General features: G+C 47.5%; 1 protein-coding gene across 5 annotated transcripts in view; it reads right to left on the reverse strand.

Annotated features, from left to right (window-relative positions):
- LOC121862094 (myocardin-related transcription factor B-like) overlaps positions 1-16,781 on the reverse strand; it is a 79,485-nt gene that overhangs the window by 18,522 nt on the left and 44,182 nt on the right. The window contains exon 1 of one of the 5 annotated variants that reach the window (XM_042360066.1): positions 13,537-14,000. The exons of 3 other annotated variants lie outside the window; for them this stretch is intronic. The gene's annotated coding sequence lies outside the window, so the exon portion shown is untranslated. Of the gene's footprint in view, positions 1-13,536; positions 14,001-16,781 lie in introns of those variants that run through there. One more of the 5 variants, XM_042360070.1, reaches the window with a different exon arrangement.

Below are 16,781 nucleotides of genomic sequence, written 5' to 3' on the forward strand. Positions count from 1 at the left end.
ATTTTCCATCGTAAATAAAATGGTAAATTAATGCCTTCCTAAAGAAACCATCGACATGGGACCAGGTTTGTTCCACTCTACGAATTTTTTGCGATTTTTCCACCAAGTTTGATGAAAAATGATTGTGCCGTTTCAGCTGCCCAGAACAGACAGACAGACACACGGCTAGTTCTACAGTATATTAGATATTTCAACACTTAACCTTATGTAAATTATATATACTGTATATGTAAAAATAGTAATAAGGTCAGTATAAGACTCTAAATAGGCTAACAATAAGGTCAATATGAGAAGCGGAATTTTTCATCTGTATTTCCACTGTTTTTGTTAAGAGGCTCATCCAACCTCTCTGACGTATAGTGTGTGTGTGTGTGTGTACCAAGGTCACACATACACGCACACAAAAGGGTGAGGAGGAGGAAGTAGTTGTGATAGTAGTGGTGGTGGGGGGGCGTCAAGGCAGCACCAGCAGTGATGTTATTATTAATGAACAGCACATCAGCAGGACGCGTGTGTGAGGTGTTTGGCAAGACTACACGGTAAACACCGCCTCGTGTGGGCGTTCACTGCACGGCCGAGTGGCATTGGGGGTGGGGGGACCAGGTGGGGTGACGGGAGGGGTACCAAGGGGGAGGGGCAGGAAGAGTGTGGGCACCGAGCCAGGGGCAGCGTGGCCCAGCTGAGACCAGCCCCCTTCCACACAATGTCTCCTCAACACACTATGATAACCGATCAACACAGATTTCTGAAAATCTGACGTAGATGACTGAGAAGTGTGTGTGTGTGTGTGTGTCGGGGTACAGTTCTGAAAGAGAGAGAGGGGGGTACAGGTATAGAGGGTGTGAAGTCACACCATGAGACAAACACACAGTGGGGGTCAACCATACTGAGTGGTAAGAGGGGGGGGGTGAGGGGGGGGCAGGACGAGGGCCAAGTGTACGCTATACAACACCTGGTCCGCCATGACTCACCCGACACACACACACACACACACACACACACACAAGGCTCTCAAACTAAACTATCCCTGTACATAACACGTTAGCTACACGGCATTAGGTTAGGTTTCGCCAAATCTACCCTAACACCCTCACGACTACTTATATAACTACCCCCCTCGTGGCACTTCCTGTCTACCTACACTACACTGTACACCCGACCATACACACCTTCGCCAATATTTCATCTACACCCACCCATCTGCCTCCTTCCCGTGGGGTGTATTTGGTCTCATAACCTAACCTCACTTGACCTAACCTAACTAGTTATAAACATACCAATTAAACCAGAATTTAACCAGATCACCTGAAGATAAGACGCCCCGCCCTCCCACACACACTCGTCAGCCCAATTACAGGTCAACATGTGAGATAACTGCTGTATATACTGACGCACCTCATACCCGTGTTAGTATAGCCTATTATACTGTGACACTGTATGATGGTGGTTATGGTGGTGGTGGTGGTGGTGGTGATGATGGTGGTGGTGGTGGTGGTAATGGTGGTGATGATAGTGGTGGTGGTAATGGTGGTGAATGGTGGTGGTGGTAATGGTGGTGATGATGGTGGTAATGGTGGTGATGATGGTGGTGGTGGTAATGGTGGTGGTGGTGGTGGTGGTGGTTGTGGTGTAATGGTGGTGATGAAGGTGGTGGTGGTGGTGGGTGATGAAGGTGGTGGTGGGATGGTGGTGGTGGTGGTGATGGTGGTGGTGGGTGGTGATGGTGGTGATGAAGGTGGTGGTGATGAAGGAGGTGGTGATGATGGTGGTGGTGATGAAGGTGATGGTGGTGGTGATGAAGGTGGTGGTGGTGGTGGTGGTGGTGGTGGTATAATCTTCAAGTGATATTAACAATTTAGTGACAACACAACACTGGCCAAAATAAGTGGATGAGGAGAGAGAGAGAGAGAGCAAGAAAGGGGGAGGAGGAGAGAATGAGGTGTTTGATGTGCAGCAGACCGTGAGCAACATGCAACATTTAACCCAGCCAACATGACGTGCTCTCTCTCCATCGTCTCCTCAACTCAGGTAAAACAACAACATAACTACTCACCATCTCCACTAAATCTTCCTAATGTGTCTAGAGAGAGAGAGAGAGAGAGAGAGAGAGATACACCCCTCCCCCATACACAGAGAGAGAATGGATAGGGGAGGATAGGAGACAGGTAGGTAGAGAACAGGGGATAGGTAGAGAACAGGGGATAGGTAGGGGACAGGTGATACAAGAGGAAGGTAGGCAAGGACTAGACAGATGAAACAGGTGGCAGGTAGAGGGTGGTCACTGCATATCATTCATCGTTGAATCTTGTCCAATAACCAGTTTAATAAGTCACGAGGTTATTTAATGGTGTGTGTGAGTGTGTGTGTGTGTGTGTGTGTGTGTGTGTGTGTGTGTTTAAGCTTCACCACATGTGTTAGAGATGAACCTAAATACACTGGATGTTTTATGTCAAGATGAGGACTGCAGTTAGGTTAGGTATAGAGTGAGAAGCTGTAGACACAATAGGTAGATAAATATTCTTGGGGATGGAGAAAGAGAGGGGGGGAGAGACAGACAGATAGCGAGAGAGACAGTGAGTGCACCGCTGGCACCCACAAAATAGGGACAGCCTACATACAAAACTTGGCATCTTAAACCGGTGTTGGCACTCCCCTCCCCCCTCCCCTACCCCTTCCCATTTCCCCCTCCTCTCTCCCCTACCTTTACCCTACCCTTCCCCTCCCCACTACTTTGATGGCATTCCTCCCCCACATTCTACCTGGCAACCTCGGAGCCTTTTTCCCCCCTGACGTCACGTTGGCCGCTCATTGTTGACGTATATTTAGACTGTAATATATGTTTGTGTGTGTGTCTTGACGCCCACCCAGCCGTCAGGGGTATATCACATGCCCTGGGTGGGTAGTGGTGGGGTGGTATTGTGTGGAGGTCGTGTAGGTAGTGGTGGAGGTCGTGTGGGTAGTGGTGGAGGTCGTGTGGGTGGTGGTGGAGGTCGTGTGGGTGGTGGTGGAGGTCGTGTGGTGGTGGTGGTGGTGGAGGTCGTGTGTGGGTGGTGGTGGAGGTGTGTGGTGGTGGTGGAGGTCGTGTGGGTGGTGGTGGAGGTCGTGTGGCTAGTGGTGGAAGTCAAGGTTATAACGTAGGCATATTGACGTGTGTACACACACACACACACACACACACATATATCTTCTTTGTGACGGTATTACTACAGTCGTCTATTAACTCCGGGTGTGATAATACAGTAGATCCCAGGCGCTAATTATTACAGAGGTTGGAGTAGAGGGGAGGGGGGGAGGGGGGGGAAGAGGAAGGGTTATTGTGTTATTACTGACGCAATCCCTTCCCCAAGGACATACATACATACATAGACAGATGTGATATATACATACATACATACATACTCTCTCTCTCTCTCTCTCTCTCTCTCTCTCTCTCTCTCTCAGGCACATTTCCCCACACACACACACACACACACACACACACACACACACACACACACCTTTGGCTATTCTCTCTCGCCCAAAAGAACAAACAAAGAGAACAAGAGAATAAGAATAGAAGAGAGATAAAAGCTAGGTGGTGGGCGTGAGTGGCACTTGAAGAATGGTTATGGGAGAAGACTCAAGTATAAGGTGTGTGTGTGTGTGTGTGTGTGTGTGTGTGTGTGTGTGTGTGTGTGTGTGTGTGTGTGTGTGTGTGTGTGTGTGTGTGTGTGTGTGCGTGTGTGCGTGTGTGTGTGTGTGTGTGTGTGTGTGTGTGTGTGTGTGTGTGTGTGTGTGTGCGTGTGTGTGTGCGTGTGGAATTTTATGTAGATTTCTCCTAACTAAAATAAAATGGTTGTAAAGTTACAGAAAAGAGTAGGAGAAGGGGGGTCTAGTCGACCACCTGTAGAAAGGTACATAATACTTACACAGCTGGGATCCCACGTCTTATTATTATTATTATTATTATTATTAATATTATTCTTCTTAGCATCACCACTCCAGCTACAACACCCCCCCCCACGTCAGCACTAGTGGACAATAATCTAACCACTCTTGACCACTTGACCCCCCACCCCTCCACCAATACTTTAAAACCCATCCTCCCTCACTTACCTCCTCCTCCTTCATCTCTCCTTCCTTTCCTTCCAGCCCTCCTCTTCCTCCATTTCCCCTCCCTCCTTCCATCTCAATTCTCTCTTTCGCCTCATCCTCGCAATCCTCTCCCCACCCCCCTGAGCCACACACCTGTCCTCATTAATCTACCTGTAGATGAGCTGACACAGGTAAGGGGATAATTCTAATACATTACTCCCATCCATTTGTAATGTACTGTTTACTTACACACACACACACACACAGACGCACACGATTCACTCTCTCCACCTTGGACCAGTCAGAGAGAACATTAATATACATTAAATCATCAGAGGACCGCCGCCGTGTATACCAATTAACTACACATTTCCCCGGTGTGTGTGTGTGTGACTTCACTCTCCCTCCCTGCCCTCCCTCTCTCTCACCACCCTCCCTCCTCCACCAGACCCCTACAATTTGTGACAGCCAAGTAGGAAGTGTTGGCGAGGAGAGAATTTGTTTTTTGTTAAGTCGTGTTATGTAGATGGTGTGAGCTATCTCGCTCTCTTTCTGTGTTCACTATGTTCGTAAAATACACCCTGTGCACACACGCTACTAATGCACAATACCCACTGGGTACATCTATCATTATGCCAGACATATGCACACATACAGAGGGTGCACTGCCAAATGCACCATGCGCACATACACACACACGCACGTACATACATATCTACGCACACACCTGCTGGGTACACCTAATCTGTGTCAACTACATCTTGTACACACCAACAGGGTACACCGTGTCAAATACACCATGTACACACACACACATAGGATACAGTGTCATATGTGCCAAACACACACAGGGTACATTGTGTCAAATGCATCAGGTGTACACGCGCACACCCGCTGGGTACATTAACTGCGTCACCTACACTACTGTATGTACAAGCACTCCGGCACGCACACATGAACCCCTCTGGGTGCACACACACACACACACGATCATTCACTCCCCTCTGCACTAATACACACACACACAGACGCCACATGTATGAGGCGGGTGTATGCAGTGCAAGTTGTGTATTTGGCAAGTCCGCCCCGCCATATGTAACAACTGGCAGCCAGGGAGGGCGGGCGGGTCGGGGGTCCACAATGTTTGCATCACTCTCATGTGTTGAGATATAAAGGTTCTGCTGGGGAGTGCTTACTGCTGTTCTTGGCTTGGATGTGGTGGTGACAGTGTGGTGACAGTGGTGGTGGTGTTAGTAGTGGTGGTGATATTGATGATGGTGGAGGTGGGTGGTTGTGGTGGATGGTTGTGGTGGGTGGTGGTGGTGATGGTAGTGATGTGACATGGATGGTGGTAGTGTTGTGGCATGGATGGTGGTAGTGGTGGAGGTGATGGTAGTGATGTGGCATGGATGGTGGTAGTGGTGGAGGTGATGGTAGTGATGTGGCATGGATGGTGGTAGTGGTGGTGGTGATGGTAGTGATGTGGCATGGATGGTGGTAGTGGTGGAGGTGGTACAGTGCAGAATTAACAGTAGTTGTAGACGCAGGTGAGAACTACCACTGATGCAGGTAAGAGAGAGTGAGAGGAGAACTTGAAGCAGTGTGTGTGTGTGTGTGTGTGTGTGACGCAGGTGACAGGCAGTGATGTCTGCGTATGAAGTTGCCAAGAAAAAACCCAAGGGGAGTGAGGGGGGGGGAGGAGAGGGAAAGTGAAAAGAAGAAGAAAGGAGGAGAGGGAGAAAGGAGGAGAGAGGGAGAAAGGAGAGAGAGGGGAGAGAATGAAGTGAAGAAGAGCCAATGACATTATCTTGGGGAGGGGGAGGGGAGAGAGAGAGTACGAGTGGAGAGATAAGAGAGAGGGAGCAAGAGAGAGAAAGTGGGTGAACATTATTAATTAAATGCCAAGAGGTGAAATATAAAAAGATTCTTTAATTTTTACTTTCGTGGTGGTGAGAGGTAGTGGTGAGTGGTGGTGACAATGGTGGTGGTGAGTGGTGGTGACAATGATGGTGAGTGGTGGTGGTGAGTGGTGGTGGTGGTGAGTGGTGGTGACAATGGTGGTGGTGGTGAAGGGAGAGAGAGGGGATTGAGGGTGGTGGTGATGGTGGTGAATAGTGGTGAAGGTAGTGGTGGTGAGGGTAAGGGTGGTGGCCAATGGGCCAGCCACCAACACCACCATCACTCACAATTTTCATCACCACTAACACCACCAGCTGTCATCACCACTAACATCACCAGCTGCCGCGGCGAGGTCAACAGCCCCACCAGCTATCGGCATAACTATCTCCACCACCTGTCAGCACCACTACCACCACCACCATCAGGTCACTCACCCCACAAGCTATCATCACCCTTACACACACACACAACAATAACTTCACCTACCCCCCCAGGTAGGATTAAGGTGTTTAGTCATCAGGTGAAATAAGCATATGTGTGTGTGTGTTAATCTTTCCGTAATCCCAAATGGCGACTCACCTGAATCTGGCGTGTGCAGTAACCAAGCCCCCCCGCCCTAGTGACTCACCAACAATAACAAATACTAGAAATTCCCGGCTGGTGTGTGTGTGTCTCTGTGTGTGTACCTAAGGTCACAACAGGTCATGACCTTTAAACAGTTCCCATTCATTGTAGCCTTTACACCCGCCATCCACCTCCGTTTAACCTCGAGTTATTCCACCTCGAGAAATTTTAACTAATGTCATTTAACACAACTAATTATTATGTTTTTCCTGTGATAATTTCTTCAAGGAATTCAACTACACTTTGAGAAGGTTCACGTTAGCGCCTGGAAAGTTCTCACACACACACACACAAACCTACGGAACCGACACGTCAACTTTTAACTTACAAAAACTAGTCTCTAAAAACGCAAAAAAAAATCGACCCAAAATCGTGAAATTCAAAAAGGTAATACAGTAGTTTTTTATGAAGATTACAAAAGTTTTACAATGGTTACAAAACTCCTACAGTGGATACAGAAGTTTATCACTGTAAGCTGGATCCATCTGGCTAAATCATACTAACGCGCGCCGAGAGATAAATGTACAGTATATATCAGGTGCCTAAAAGAGAGCTCAGGTTCTCAACTGGCTCAGCCATGTTAATATTGTTATTATTATCCACTCTGTATCTGTGTTTTTCTGGCTAAATAAACTGTTTTAATTCAATTCAATTGTCTGGGATGGATAAACAGTCAGTCAGACAGACAGACAGACAGACAGACAGACAGGTGCAAATCAATATGCTCTACCTCCCTGCCCAGCGGTGGACATATAAGAAAACAAATGATACTGGCGCGACAGAGGAGACACACACACACACACACACACACACACACACACACACACACACAGTATCAGGTAACATAAAACATTCAGGCCTCGTACCAGTCATGACCTTCAATATGACCGATGTTTTAGCACGACGCGACGCCCTGTACACAGTAAACAGTACACACACCCTGTAGAAGGGGTGTGTGTGTGTGCAGGATGTACAGTCTTGTACACAGCTTATATCACCTGATGATTAAGCTCCCTCACACTAAAAGACACACTCGCATCCCCCATACCATAAGGGCCTCTAAGATGGCTCCCATAAGTGCAATAAATGGTACAGCTTAGAGAAACAACCACATCCTGCAGTAAAGTGTAAATATAAGAGTAAAGGTCGGTTACTGTCCGAGAGAGAGAGCCAAGAAAAAAGAGGAGATAGAGGAGGAGGAGGAGGAGATAAAAAACCAGAAGGTGGAAGGTGAGAGTCTAGGTGGGTGAGGGTCGCTGAATCACACCAAATGTCAACACACAGGTAACGTGGCCTGGGTGAGGAGGGGGATCGAACCCGGGTCCTCCTAGTGATATGCGAGAACAGTTACGGTCCACCCAACGTCCCTCAACTCCGGTTAAAGCCTGGAGGTTAATTTCCAGTTAATATATACGATTAAGTCACTAATTAATCCTACGATGCCTTCACTTTTAATCAGTTACAAATTAATAGAGAGATTTTAACAAGAAACATTCACTCCAACTTAACATAGAAATTTAACATTCACTCCAAATTAACATAACGTCTAAGATCCGGGAACAAGTGACTTAAATCATTAGTGTCAGCGGGTCGACAGTGAGCTCTTTACCCCGCGTTAACAAGATGACAGCACTATAACACAAAGGAATCACTGTATACCTGTACCTAATTATGAACTTGTGTACCTGTAACTAACTTGATGCTAAACCTGTAACTTGTGTTGAGAGAGAGAGAGGGGAGAGGCATTTAAGTTACATCACAGCGCTACCACCTCCCTCCTCCTCCTCCTCTCATACCCCTCCCACCTACCCACCCACCATGCCCTCTCACACCCCTTACCCACTCCACCATACCTCACACCCTTACCCACTCCACCATGCCCTCTCATCCCACCCACCCACTATGCCCTCCATCCTACCCACTCCACCATGCCCTCATCCTACCCACCCACCATGCCCTCATCCTACCCACTCCACCATGCCCTCTCATCCTACCCACTCCACCATTGCCCTCTCATCCTACCCACCCACCATGCCCTCTCATCCCACCCACTCCATTAAACATGAATCAACCCAATTATTATTCCTCCTACCATAACATAAGACGCCATCCAACACGTGTTACCAGATGATTATGTGTGTGTGTGTGTGTGTGTACTATCTTCATGCAGGTATATCATCACCCGGATATGATGATACCAGCCACCAAGACGGAAACGTCTCTCTCTCCGTGTCATCTATCTCTGTCATTTGTCGTCTGCCAATCTTCCACACCCTCTGGCCCTCTGACACACACACACACACACACACACACACACACACACACACACACACACACACACACACACACCAGGGGCCACTCCACACCATAAACAAGCACTTATTTATTCCTTGTTTTTGATGTGTGCGTGTGTGTGCGTGTGTAAAGGGGGTGAATGACCCATCCAGCCCTCTCTCACACACACACACACACTCAACAAACATCCTCACTCAAACGTTCACACATGATACTAAAAAACACACACACAAAAAACACATGTTTTATTTCTTCTCGTCAAGCAAGTAAGAGAGAGAGAGAGAGACAGTTGAGAGATAATTAAGAGAGATAGCATTAGGAGATAAGACCAGGCTACTATGTAAACATCTCTTCTTCTTCCTATGAAATGAGAGATAGTGAGAGATAATGTTTTATAAGCTGAGAGAGACAGCCAAAGATCTCTCTCATTAGGTGTTAAATACGTGTTACATCACTGAGGCGCACATGACCCTCTCCTCAACCCAGTGTGTTACTTAAGACACACACACACACACACACACACACACACACACACACACACACACACACACACACACACACACAATATCAATAACACACACACACACACGTTATATATGTCAGCAGGATGGGCTACGTGACTTGTGGTCTATACAGTAATAATAATATTTACTGTATAACACAAGTAAGATCACCTTAAGATTAACCACCCAAGCGGTAACCTAACCTATCCTAACCTAACCCAAACGTTAACTAAATCTAACCTAACCTAACCTAGTCAAATATAACATAATTTAAGTTAACCCTGATCTAACTTAACCAAAGGATGACATAATTATACCTAATGCTAACCTAACCTAACTTAACCCAACCTCGAATAATACAACAATACATTATAATACAACAGGGGACAAACCCATCACAACAATGTCCACAGCTTCGAAAATATAATAATAAGGATAAAATACAAATTAGATACAAATATACAGACAATGACCACCTGTTGTATAATTGCACACACACACACACACACCACACACACACACACACACACACCACACACACACACACACACACACACACACACACACACACACACACACACACACACACACACACACACACACACACACACACACACACACACACACACACACACACACACACACACACACACACACACACACACACACACACACACACACACACACACACACACACACAACCCCTCTCTCACACACACACACGCACACCCACACACACACAAACCTCTCTCACACACACACACACGCACACCCACACACACGCACACGCACACGCACACACACACATAATCTTAACGTGTTGGCTCATCCACTGGCAATGTTTAATGGTATGAGGCGAGGGACTAACATTAGCCTTACCCTTAACCCGTCCACAACCTACCCCCCACCACCTCCCTTATCCCCATAACCTCCCACAAATACCCCCACACCTCCTAACCCCACAACCTCCCCTACCCCCACACATTCCACAACTAATAATACTCCTCAAATTTACACGGATGACATCAACATGAGACAACCTACGTATAAATATATCGTATTTCTCATTATCCGGCCGAGTGATTCATCCGGAGTCAAGAGTACTGTACTGGTGTGTGTGTGTTTGTTTACAATGCACAACACAATGACTTAAACACAATATATAACTTACCATTGTATCTTAGTTTACAATGTATAAGATAATGACAAAATACAAGACTTGAGAGAGAGAGAGAGAGAGAGAGAGAGAGAGAGAGAGAGAGAGAGAGAGAGAGAATTTTTTCCAACCAATGATCCAACAGACCAACTGGACCAGCAACCTTGAACACACACACACACACACACACACACACACACACACACACACACACACACACACACACACACACACACACACACACACACACACACACACACACACACACACACACACACACACACACACACACACACACACCGGCGTTTGTCTGTTAACCTTCAAGTTATGAATATCATTCCAGTGACCCGTGAGGCAGGCCGACCATGCAGGTGACACAAAAACTCCCCAAAACAGGAATATCTCGAGGCCTGTTGTGTTTCCTCTGACGCCGCACCCGTAACACGGTGGCTGGGGTGGGGCGCTGTGGCGTTAGTTTCCTATGTGTGTGTGACAAGTCATCTGGAGCCACCATAGAAAACCAGTACACACCCTATATGTGACTCTGGTAGACGGTACACACCTTATATATGCCTCTGGTAGACGGTACACACCTTATATGTGACTCTGGTAGACGGTACACACCTTATATGTGACTCTGGTAGACGGTACACACCTTATATGTGACTGGTAAACGGTACACACCTTATATGTGACTCTGGTAGACGGTACACACCTTATATGTGACAGGTATACGGTAAACACCATCTACAATAACTTAAGTACAGGTCACATAAAAGAGACCTCCCGTGTGTAACCCAGGCATAATTTCCTATGTAACTGAAGTAAAAGTTCACATAAAAGAGTTCTCTTGTATATAACCCTGGTATAATTTCCTCTATGATAAGTTCCCCCAGCTGCAACTGCATACGGGTGCCAAGATAAACAGTGCCACGATACCAGGGCCTCCCAGTGCCAATATACATCACCCACGTGGAGTTCAGGCACTGGACGTGACCCGGTGATGTGTGGTAAGCATAGAGTAAACCTTCTGGTGTTACAGCTATTAAAACCAGGCAGTGTCAGGAAGTAAAACCAGGCAGTGTCAGGAAGTAAAACCAGGCAGTGTCAGGAAGTAAAACCAGGCAGTGTCAAGACGTAAAACCAGGCAGTGTCAAGACGTAAAACCACGCGATAAAACCTAATAACATCCAATTGACACCTGCGTAGAAAAAGTGCCATGAGGAAATTAAGTGATGCCAACCGTGTCAAAAATAAAACCAAGCTTAGCTACGACAACAGACGCGCCAAGACGAATCAATATGACAAACACGCAAAGTGACACAAATATAACACAACCACGCGCTCCCATGATTACACATTAACCCACTAAAGTTAGCACAGGAAAACAGGTTAAAATCGTTAATTACACCTATGTTAACATAGACTGATGCTGGTGGTAACAATTTACATAGAAACAATTCAACAGAACCGGGTGTTATACAGACCTATGTTAACACAGCCTCACGTTACAAAGATCAAAGATAACATAACATGAATGAAGTAATAACAACATGGGTTATCTAGGGCTAGGTCAACGTCCCTGTGTGTGTGTGTGTCGGGAGGCGGATGAAACCTTAGGTAGTCCTCTAGCTGGTATTAATGTATCGTGGCGTCAACAGAAACTTATCTACCTGCCTACCTGTCACCACTACCACCAAGTCTTAAGACACGTGAGAGGGAGTGATTACCTACAAGTGGTGCCAATACTCAGATTATTGGTGGGGGTGAGGTGTGAGGGGTGAGGTGTGAGGGGTGAGGAGTGAGGAGTAATATTCCAATGGTGATGAAATGAACACACACACAGTTGTTTAGAGAGGAGAGGGGGTATCGGTGGAGTGGGGTGGTGATACAGGTAGTAAAGGGGTTAGCCAGATGGCGTGGGTGGACCAGGTGAGATGGCGTGTGTGGGTTAGGTGGCGTGGGCGAGCGACGTAGGTGAGGAGGCCCCCCCCCCGTCACACTATACCACGAATAACGCAATGAATCAACCCAGGACTTAACGCACTTTACTCTTAAGTATACACAGTACGTGGCCACTTAACAACTAACCCTCCCCATCACACACACACACACACACTTAAGCAACCATCACCACAGCAGCCTCACGCGCCATAATTCTTCACACCAACAACAATACAACACACCAAGGTAATGTATTTCTTAATTCAGGTCAAACGTGTACCTCCTTAACTAGTGCCACAAGTGTACACAAGTCTTAGTATATGTACACACACTCATAGTACATGTACACATTATCATAGTACGTACACACACATACATACGCATACACTATAGTATATATACGCACTCATAACACAAATACATCCACAACAATACTCACACACACCTACAATACTCACACACACCCACAACACACCGACAATACTCACACACACCCACAACACACCTACAATACTCACACACACACCCACAACACACCTACAATACTCACACACACCCACAACACACCACACACACCCACAACACACCTACAATACTCACACACACCCACAACACACCCCTTTACACCACACCACCACATAAACACACTCATATTCTACCTACCTGCTGTCAAAGTCTGGTCTCTCTCATCTTATATTGATTTTGATGATATTTTTGTGTATGAAATAATTAAAGTTGACTAATGTAGCGTTAGGTTAGGTTAGCGTCATTCTAGGTTAGCTTATGTTATGTTACTGCCTGGGTGGTTACGTTACGTTACTTTATGCTAGCGCTTGGGTGGTTAATCTTCAGGTGAGTAAATATTAATCCATCTCGCTATTATTTCAAGGTACTGACTATTAATTCACACACACACACAGTATCATCCGGCCCCGTCAGAGATAAGAGACAGAAAGACGCTTGTGTTTATATATCCAGTAGACGTGGGGAGGGGGGAGGGGAAGGGGTTGAAACAAGAGACGTGTGGGGCCCAGTACTTACCGGTGTGGTATGGTGGTTGGCGAGGCGGTACAACAACACGGAGGACAGATGGTGTTTAACAGTGGACATCCTCAGGTGGTGATGCAGTAGTGGTGATGTCTTCCTCGTACGTCCAAACAAACACACACACACACACACACACACGCTCTTACACTCCTTCACCACACATGCTTCCTTACACACACACACACACACTCAAAACACACACTCACAAGCCACCACCAACACTGAGATAACTCTTTAAAAATCCCGTCACAAGTAACACTATAACACTGGTTCAATTTGTTGTCGTTCTCGTCACAACTTTCACGTGACTGAAGAACATAATGGCTGAGATAATTCTTGGCCGATATGAGACAAGTGACACAGGTGTGGTGGTTGTGGCAGGTGTGTGGGGAGGAGCGGGAGAGTGCGTGGTGTCGGGTGTAGGGCAGGTGTCAGCACTGAGGAGGTGGTGGTAGTGGTGGTGCGCCGTGGTGTGGTGTGGTGCTCCTACCCTCCCTCCCTCCACCACCATCGACCCCCATACCGACATCAACACTCCCGGTACTACACCCTCACACACCTCACCACACGACCCTACACTAGTGCAAGTCACATCCCTGTATATGTGTCTCCTACAGGCAGGCAGCAGGCATCCTACAGCAGGTGTGGAGTGAGCAGGGAGGCAGGGAAAGTGGGATAAACGTGCAGGTGTGGGGCATGCATTGAGTCAGGTACCCTCACTCACTCTCCTTTCAGTTTGCTACGGCAGGGGTACCTGATGCCCGCCTCCTCCCGCCGCTTGCCCGCCCATTTTACGCTGCCCCGCCGCCCTCCACGCCCCCCGCCCACACACACACACACCACGCCCAGCTTACTCACCACCTGCACACACCACACCTGAGGCACCCCTCTGCCTACCACCACCTGTCACATGCCCACCCTTGTCTCTCACTCTGTCACCTCCAGCCACCTGCTGCCCACCCCTGGTGCTGCCCCCCTCCAACGCCCACGCTCCTCCAGCCAGTCAACCACCCATTCAGCCGGTTGGCAACTTGGCATGGCATGTAGCCAGTCAGCCAGTTCAGTCAGTCAAGTCACTCAGCCATTTAGTTAGTTAGTGAGCCACCCAATCACTCAGTTAACCACACCCATTAAGTCAGTCAGTCATACAGTCTGTAAGCCAAACAGAGAGCCAGTTATTCGGTCAGATAGCCAGTCAGCCTGCCAGCCAGCCAGGTCAGTCAGCTGGTATCGTCAGCCAGTCAGCCCCGTCACAGTGTTAACAAGCGCACGATATAAACAATGGAGGCACCGGGGGGATCTCTCTCTCTCTCTCTCTCTCTCTCTCTCTCTCTCTCTCTCTCTCTCCATATCCCTCAGTCAATAGTGACTAATCAAACGGGTCCCCATGATCGAAAAACTGGGGCCCATCAGGACAAGACACCCAGTTCTAGTGGGCCCCAGTGTCCTAATGGTTAAGTTAGATTGGGCCCACACCTGCCGAGAGACATCTGTGAGGACCACATTCCCAACACCTGTGTGGGAGCAGGTGACCAGAACAGGTGTGAGGAAAGGGGTTACTACTAGGTGACAGGTGTGTGAGGGTGGGGGGTATGAGACAGGTGTGTGAAGGTGGAGGTATGAGACAGGTGTGTGGGGTGGAGGTATGAGACAGGTGTCTGAAGGTGGAGGTATGAGACAGGTGTGTGGGGTGGAGGTATGGACAGGTGTCTGAAGGTGGAGGTATGAGACAGGTGTGTGTGTGGGTTGAGGTATGAGACAGGTGTCTGAAGGTGGAGTATGGGACAGGTGTGAGGGTGGAGGTATGAGACAGGTGTGTGAGGTGGAGGTGGAGAGTGTGTGAGGTGGAGGATGGGGGTGAGGGGGAGGCTCAGGTGTGTGGGGACTCAGGGTTGGGTCAGGTTGGAGTTGGATCCCTATCAAATGCTGTCACCACCACACCGTCCATCCCCCCACCTCCTCACTCCGCCACGTGATGTCCGTTCGTCTCTGAGTCTTGCAGGTGTGGTGTGGACTTACTAACCTAACCCAACCCATCAGGTAACATTAGGGTGTTTCAGAAGCTGGGGTGTCTAATGTTCAGGTGATCAGTATATCACAAACAACAAATCATAAACAAACAACAACTTTCACACCTGTCATAATCAACTGGTACACCACCTGCATCTTGATCACTCCACACACACGTCAACCAGTCGACCAATCAACCAGACACACAACCATAAGTGCCTGAGTAGCTTGTATCCACCAAGAGTTTGACCATTAGTGAGTGAAGAGAACCTCTCTCTCTCTCTCTCTCTCTCTCTCTCTCTCTCTGGTATCAACAGAGGGCGAACGATGCGGCAAGTGTGGGGTGGGTTTAAGCATCCTAGGTGAGGGGGCGGAGAGAAGGAGACGAGGAGCATCTCAGGTGAGGAGGTGGGTAGGCGGGTTGGGGGTGGGAGGTGGGGTGGGTGGGGTGTGCTCTACCAGGAGTGTATGTGTGACTCATCACCAGTCTTCTCACCCCTCCACCCACATCAACCTCCCCCCTACCTCAACCTGCCACTCTAGGCCTACCCCCCTCCCCGCCAGGACAAGTGCAGGAGGTGGTGGGTGGCGTGTGGTGGAGGGAGAAAACTGAGGCTGGCAAACAGAAATATCTAGAATCACTGTTATTTGTCTCTCCCCTCCCACCTGTCTCCCCTCCCACCGTCTCCCTCCTACCTGTCTCCCCTCCCACCTGTCTCCCCTCCCACCTGTCTCCCTCCCACCTGTCTCCCTCCCACCTGTCTCCTCCTACCTGTCTCCTCCCACCTGTCTCCCCCCATCTGTCTCCCCTCCCACCTGTCTCCTTTCCACCAATTAGGAGACAAAATTACACTCAACCCCGGCATTTTATAATATGTTGCTCTCTCTCTCTCTCTCTCTCTCTCTCTCTCTCTCTCTCTCCTCACACAAAAGCTAAAACCAACATTGCGTAACTTCTTTCGTAAATACAACTACTACTACTACTACTACTTCTATTGTTTATACTAATAATATAATAATAATAATATTATAATCACAATAATAATAATAATAATAATAATAATAATAATAATAATAATAATCACAATAATAATAATAATAATAATAATAATAATAATAATAATAATAATAATCACAATAATAATAAATAATAATAATAATAATCATAATACTAATAATAATAATAATAATAATAATAGTGTAATGGTAATAATAACAACACAGCGAGA

This window comes from Homarus americanus, unplaced genomic scaffold (genome assembly GCF_018991925.1).
Source record: "Homarus americanus isolate GMGI-L3 unplaced genomic scaffold, GMGI_Hamer_2.0 scaffold25013, whole genome shotgun sequence".
NCBI classification, from domain to species: Eukaryota; Metazoa; Arthropoda; class Malacostraca; order Decapoda; family Nephropidae; genus Homarus; species Homarus americanus.